Genomic DNA, 6,686 nt, shown 5'->3' on the forward strand with positions numbered 1-6,686 from the left:
GGCCACAATGGCCTTTCTCTTCTCCTTCTTCTTCCTCCATGCTAATAGAGAAAACGGGATGGTGAGCAGCTCATCTTTCACTCTTTGACTTCTTCCTTCCTTTTTTTTCTCTATTAAAAAAACCAAACAAACAACAAAACAAAAAAAGACCACAGAGGCTTGAATTCACAGAGGGTGCATCTTTGACCATAAACCCATGCTGCACATGAAAAATGAAAATGTGTCAAGAGTTCTTTTGTTAAAAATCTGAATTTTTTAACTGCAAACTCTGCTATCTCATTGACCTTCTGAAGCTCAAGCCTCCCCCCAAACTTCATTAATCTGAATAGGATGATAACTGTATCAAATTTTTACATGTTAGAAGACGAATATATGTGGCATTAAACAGGAATCAGAGCTTTCTGGAGAAAAGGAAACTCCATATTTTATGCTCATTTATCATCTACAGAAGCATGTTCTCAAGTCTAGTCAGATGGGGGTGGGTAAGGAAGGTCTTTGCTATCAGCAAGCTGGGGAAACAACTTCTCCCCAGCTGTTGTAATTAACAGCAATTGCTGCAAACTCTTACAGCCTTCACAGTTACACAGAGACAAATGTAAGCCTAACCTGCAGCAGCCAGCAGAATTACAGAAATCTACCCAAAGTCTATGGAAGGGCTGTGCTAGCTGATCAAGATAAATTTCAGAAATCTGTCATAGAGCCTCTATGCCTTATCTTTCTTTCAGAACCTGACTCCACACCAGTAGTGTGGACAGCATTAGCAATTGAGTGTTGGGTCAAATTTCCTCAGTACTATGCAAAATAAATGTTGTGTTATAAAAATACCATCCACCTAAAAAATAATTTTAGATAAGGTTCATATTTTTCTTAAGAAAATACTGCTTTTATTTAATTGCCTACCATGTTTTGGGCTAAAACAGTTTGAAAAGCAAGTTTTGCAAATACTGTTCCATACTAGGGCAAATATGTAATGCCTATCAGTGCAAAATGTGTAAAGATTACTGGTTTTCTTTTCAGCACAAATATTAAACTGCTTCACTGGTATAGTTAAGCTGTAGAAAAGCTTGCTTTATTCTAAAATGTGTTGGTGATTTACAGAAGTTTGCTGGGCTGCTTTCAGAGGCTGCTCTTTTTCAGTTTGCCAGTATTTACTCATGTCCCTTTTTTTTTCTGCAGCTGCCATTACAGATGTGAAGAGGAAAAAAAAAACCAAACAAACAACCAAAGCAGCTCCCTGAACTTTCATAGGACACTGGATTTCTGTTTGTGGTTGGTTTAGCCTCAGCACAGACGTGAGCAGCGGTTCTGGCCTCCTGGGGCCTCTTCGCAGGAAGGAGGCTTTGTAGTAAATTTTTTTAGGATACAGCTTTTTGGACCTGTTTTGAACCTCTGCTTTCTGAGAAAAGGGAAGCTGTTTCTTTCCCTTGATGCTATGAGATGTCAGCCAGATAGCGCAGGTGAAACAACCAGCAGTCTACGTGACACCAACCCAGAGGTGGAATTCTTCCCACAGATGGAGGACAGACCATTGGCACTACTGGTTTAGCACTGGACATCTTGATCAACCAAAAGTCATGTTCAAAAGCATTAGCACTGTACTCTCTAGCTTCCCTGTCTCTCTTTGACATTTAGGATCTTACTGAGAAGATAGTTGAAGGCTTCTTGCTTTCTTGTTGTGCATTGGGTTTGGGCTTTTTTTCCCCAAGCTGCAATCTGAGATTTCAAGCAGCAAACCATCATGCCTGGCTATTTATAGTTACGGAGGTAGATCATTTCATAGTGGGACACAACTTCAGATGAAGGCAGTCAAGAAGTCATTGAACTTAGCAGCTGTGCAGCTGCGTCACCAAACCCCTCATGCTGCCCAATTATTTTCCTTGGCGACCGCTTCCTCTAAGAACTTGTTTTTTCCTGACTATGCCTCAGTTGGCTATTTGCAAAGGCCTGGCCAGTGTTTGTTGAAGAAAAAACAGAGCAAGCAGTTGCTTCTGTTATTCTCCAGAGATCTTTAGAGGAAAAATGCTGTTTAATATTGACATATTCTCACAATCTCCGGGGGAGACTTTTGACAAGAAAGGGAGGGGAAAAGGAAGAGGGGGCCGGGGAGGAGAGACCTGCTCTCTCTGACCTTTCTCCCCAGAAGACAAAAATCAAAAGAGAAAAAATAAATACATTTTTCCTCTTTTTTTGTTTGTGACTGTTGCAGCCTGAAGCTCCACTCCTGTATCCATGCTCCCCATTGCTACTGAATATACTGGTTGCGCATTTTTCAGTAGAAAACTGCAATACAACATTGCCTGTCATGTTTGCCAGAAGACCGAGAACTGGACCAGCCAGCAAGGTCTAGATAACTTTGCCTTATCTGTTTGTGATTCTTCTTTCTGCCTCGGTTTACAGGCATCACCTGGAAAGCTCTTCTAGAGTACAGCCCCACCAAGCTGTGTCTGCTGACACAGGCACTGGGAAGACCTGGATAAAAGACAAAATCTACTATCTGCAGAACACCAAAGCTGCAAAAAGAATCTGCTACTGTGGGAAGAGGGATCAGAATAAACACAGATCTGGATGCTTTCCCCAGGCACATCCAGTTAAATGAAGATGTCAGAAACCCAAGTAAATAAAGGGAATAAAATAAAATAAACATGCTACACCCCCTCCCCCTTCCCTTTTTAAGCCTTCCTCCTACTTCAAAGCAAACCTCAGACTTCAGTTCTGTATGCGGGTACAGAAAGCAAACCCATACACACCCCCGCTGGGGTAAGCTCTCAACCTTGCATGTCTTTGAACATCGATTTCTGGGGCTGGTGGTGCCTAAAAAGAAGCAGCATCACCTTCTATATCCTGCAGTGGTCATGGTTAAATAAATTTTTAATCAACCCACTGCCCTCAAATTATGCTATGGACTTGAAATACTCAGAACAGCACTCCAGACTTCAGAGCTTGGGAAGAAAAAAGAAAATATTTCCTCTTTCTTCAGAATTTCTGCTAAACCAACAAAGCCTCAAGCAAAAAACAAGCAATTGAAACGAAATTAAAGGAGTGTGAGACTGCTATCTGGGATATATGGTGGTACGGAATAGCTCATGCAAAACAAGTGGAGAAAAGCAAACAGAGCAGCTGTTGCGGAGGGCAAAATGCAGAACTGCGAAACAGTCCCCGTGGAAGAAGCTGTGCAGAAGAGCTTTGCACAGGACTGCTGGTGCAGAGGCAGCCACAAGAGACGCACAGAAAGGAGGGACTGCTGCTTGGTATGTGGTTGTACAGAGTAGCTTGTGCAGAACATACAGAACAGCAAGCAAAGAACGGAGCTGCTGTCCACTGACTTTCTGCATGGCCACTGAAGCTCCTCAATAACTCAGATTTCTGCTGCCTTTTCAGATCTCCACGGGCCAAAATTCTGGAGCTGCACCTCCAGTACATGGCCCAGGTACAACTGCTGGACCATGACAGTGATCTGTGCAGCGTAGCAGCCACAGCCCACAAATCACTGACTTGGTTTGACACACAGGCAAGCCCCAAGACTCATGCACTTCTTGTGTCACATCCAGTTCCATGACGGACCTACAGGATCCCCTGTAAGGGAAGGAATTATCTTCATTTTTCCTTGCTTGCAAATAGAAAGTGCCTCTCTTTCCAGTGACATCATATTTTTTAATTGGTATCATAGGTACAAGTGTGATAGAGCACTTGGGGGTGGTGCAGACAGCCACAAATAATCAGCCATAGGAGCTGCTATGTGATGCTCAGGGAAGATGACAAGTGTGTGCCACACTGACTACAGTTTAAATGCTCTCTCCTTCCATTACTGGTTCCTCTTGGGGAGAGTCACTGATGTATTGGGATGATGTTACCCACCTCAAACTGCTCTGAAGGTACCGAGATGATATAAGATGCCATCTGTAGAAAGGGGTCTTCAAGTACCTGGCAGCTGTACAGCAGCCTTGCCCAGTGTTGTGACCATCTACTTATATAAAAAAAACAGATGTACCTTTTCTTTTTAAAGAATATTTCCTAAGAATATAATTATTTTCTTGTAATTCTGTGCTGTTTCTCTTTCTTGTTTTCTTCTTCGCCCATACCTTGTCTTCCTAACAGCAATCATCTATGTTTATGAATTGTATTTTATTATGTATGGTGTTATCTCATTCCTGTTTTCTACTGAACATTGAGCCTGAAAAGTTGTCTTCAAGTTGCTCAGCCCCACAGCAGGCACAGGTGAGCAGGACAGGCAAGAGTGAGCTGCCTTGCAGGCGTTAGCTTGCTGGCAGAGCTGCACAGCTCCCACTGTGGACTTCAATGGGCTGCAGCATAGAAGCACCCTGAAATGCTCATCTTTTGGATTGTCATGTGATGCCTCTTTCCTTATTTTGCTGATTAGGCCTTACAGAAATAATGAGATGGCTTTAGAAATCTTCATGGTAATAAGAGTGGTCAGACTAATGAGTATCAAAACCTTTCATCTTGTTGATCCAGCCTTGACTTGTAAAAAGCTGAAGCTGCCAGTCCAGTTTCTTTGAGAGATCAAGATCACACTCTTGCTCCTTCCCCCTGCTGCCCTGAGAGACACAGCCAGTAACGGCTTACAACAGGCTGCCTGAACATTTTGTTTTAAAGAGACACTGACTGCCCTTTCCCTTAACAAAGAAACAGATTGCAAGGTTGTGTCATTGACAACATTAACTGCTGGCATCAGTAGACGCTGACTCTATCTTAAGAAAGAGCAATTAAGCTTTGCAGCTCTGGCCAATGTCAGAGAGACGATTGGGAATTAATAAAGTCTACTCATATCTCAGCAGCTAAGGGTCACACCACAGCTGAACTGACACAGACGCTCCTGCAGCCAAAGGAGATGACAATGCTTTCTTCCTAGAAGAACCTCATCTGACCTTTATTCCCTCAGTGAAATCTGCTACTTCCAACCTGTTAGAAGTGCAAGCTCTAAAAGCTTTCAGAGAAAGCTTAGCAAAAAGCAACTGTTGGTAGAATGCAAGTTTTTGATGAGCAAGGAAACAGCCTTTCTCCCCTCCAGCATCATGATCAAAAGGCCAAGGCACTTGGCCAGTGCCAAAAGCAATGTATTGTTTCAGTTTTAATACTACTATGTCACTTCCAGGTTCTACTCAGAATTGTTGTAAGGAGACTTGTTATACAATTTATTTCAAAATCAGTACTGTGTTATCTGGAAGCCAAAAAGCTTCTCTTACAGTAAGAGAAGCTAGTCACTCTGTGGGTCTTCTTCCCAAACGATTTATTGGTCAAAAATCTGATAAATTAGCAACAAACTAATGGAAATAGTTTATCAATATTAATCAGTGGATGCAAACAAACTGATACCAGAGGAATTTTACCAATGTGCTTAACTGTAAATGTTGCAACTATGTATCCATGACATGGCTGAGCTGTACAATGCTGCATTACATAGAGTAGCTACTAGTATAACGCTGTATTGTATAGTTTAGCTACTAGGTAGATAAGAACTAGTCTGAAACCAAGACATGAGTCAAAAGTGTTGAAACAGGGCCGAAGGAAGAAAAAGTCATGAAAAGGATGAGAAGAAGAGGAATATGATGAAGAAGAGGATGAAGATGTCCCAAATGACCATCAGAGGACCCTCGGCCCATTAAGTCACATGTGTGTAGTAAGAATGTAGGTATGATTAGTAGTTCATGGAACTGTAATGAATATGCTAATAGTTTCTCAGAAATGTCATTAATATATATACACTCACCTATATAAATTTTTATATCAGCCATATAAAGATAAATAGCAAACTAGTATGTACGATGGGTGGAAATTATCCCGTGGGTATCTGGTGTCGAGACTAATGTCTGCTTTCTAAAACTCCAAACAGAGTATTAGAGAGTTTTGACTCCAATTTTTTGGTATCAAAACATCCCTCACAAACTGTAAAATGTTAGTCTCAATATGGCAGACATGTATGGATAGGCTTGACTTTAGCCGTGACAGTATCCTCCTGCACGCCACAGCTATCCTAACACCGACACTTTTTGAAAGACAACGCTAAGGTTGTATCCTAGTGGAAAGGAGTTGGAATATTTAACAGGTACAACTATCTTTTGTTGGAGGGGCAAAACCATCTGGGTTTTTTTAATGGCTTGACACCCATGCTGTCACTATTACAGGCATGGGTAATAACGTGATGAAATGAAACAGTATTAGTTTTTAAGAGGAATATACCCCATCCACCTTCCAGCTCTAATAGCTGCAGTCACAGCCAGCCAGCAAGTAATGAACAGATTGCTTTCTTCCATGTGTCTGGCATCACAGAAACCGAAAGATGCAAGGCTGGTCACAAACAAGTCAGCTGGAATAGCCAGAAAGTCTAGATGTGATGGCAGCCTACAAGGAAGGTCCCAAAGATACACTCTGATGCAAAAAGGAGTTAAACAAAGACACAAATAGCAAGTCTAGAAAGCACAGCTTGCTTTAGAAAGCGCTTGATAGAGATACTCTTCTGCCACTTCGGGAGCAGTAGCAACATTTGCCAAGAAAGAAGATAGTTGTGTGGTTTAGGGTACCGAAGAAATCTGGATTTAGCTCTTAGCAACTTCTGTCCTGGGTTTATTACATAAGCCTCACACACTCTAGCTGTAAACCAGGGTTAATAGTATTTCCTTTCTGCTTTTGTCATGCGCAGGCGGAATTGAAGACAACAGGATCCCAGC

The sequence above is a fragment of the Falco cherrug genome, chromosome 1, assembly GCF_023634085.1.
Source record: "Falco cherrug isolate bFalChe1 chromosome 1, bFalChe1.pri, whole genome shotgun sequence".
Classification (NCBI taxonomy): Eukaryota; Metazoa; Chordata; class Aves; order Falconiformes; family Falconidae; genus Falco; species Falco cherrug.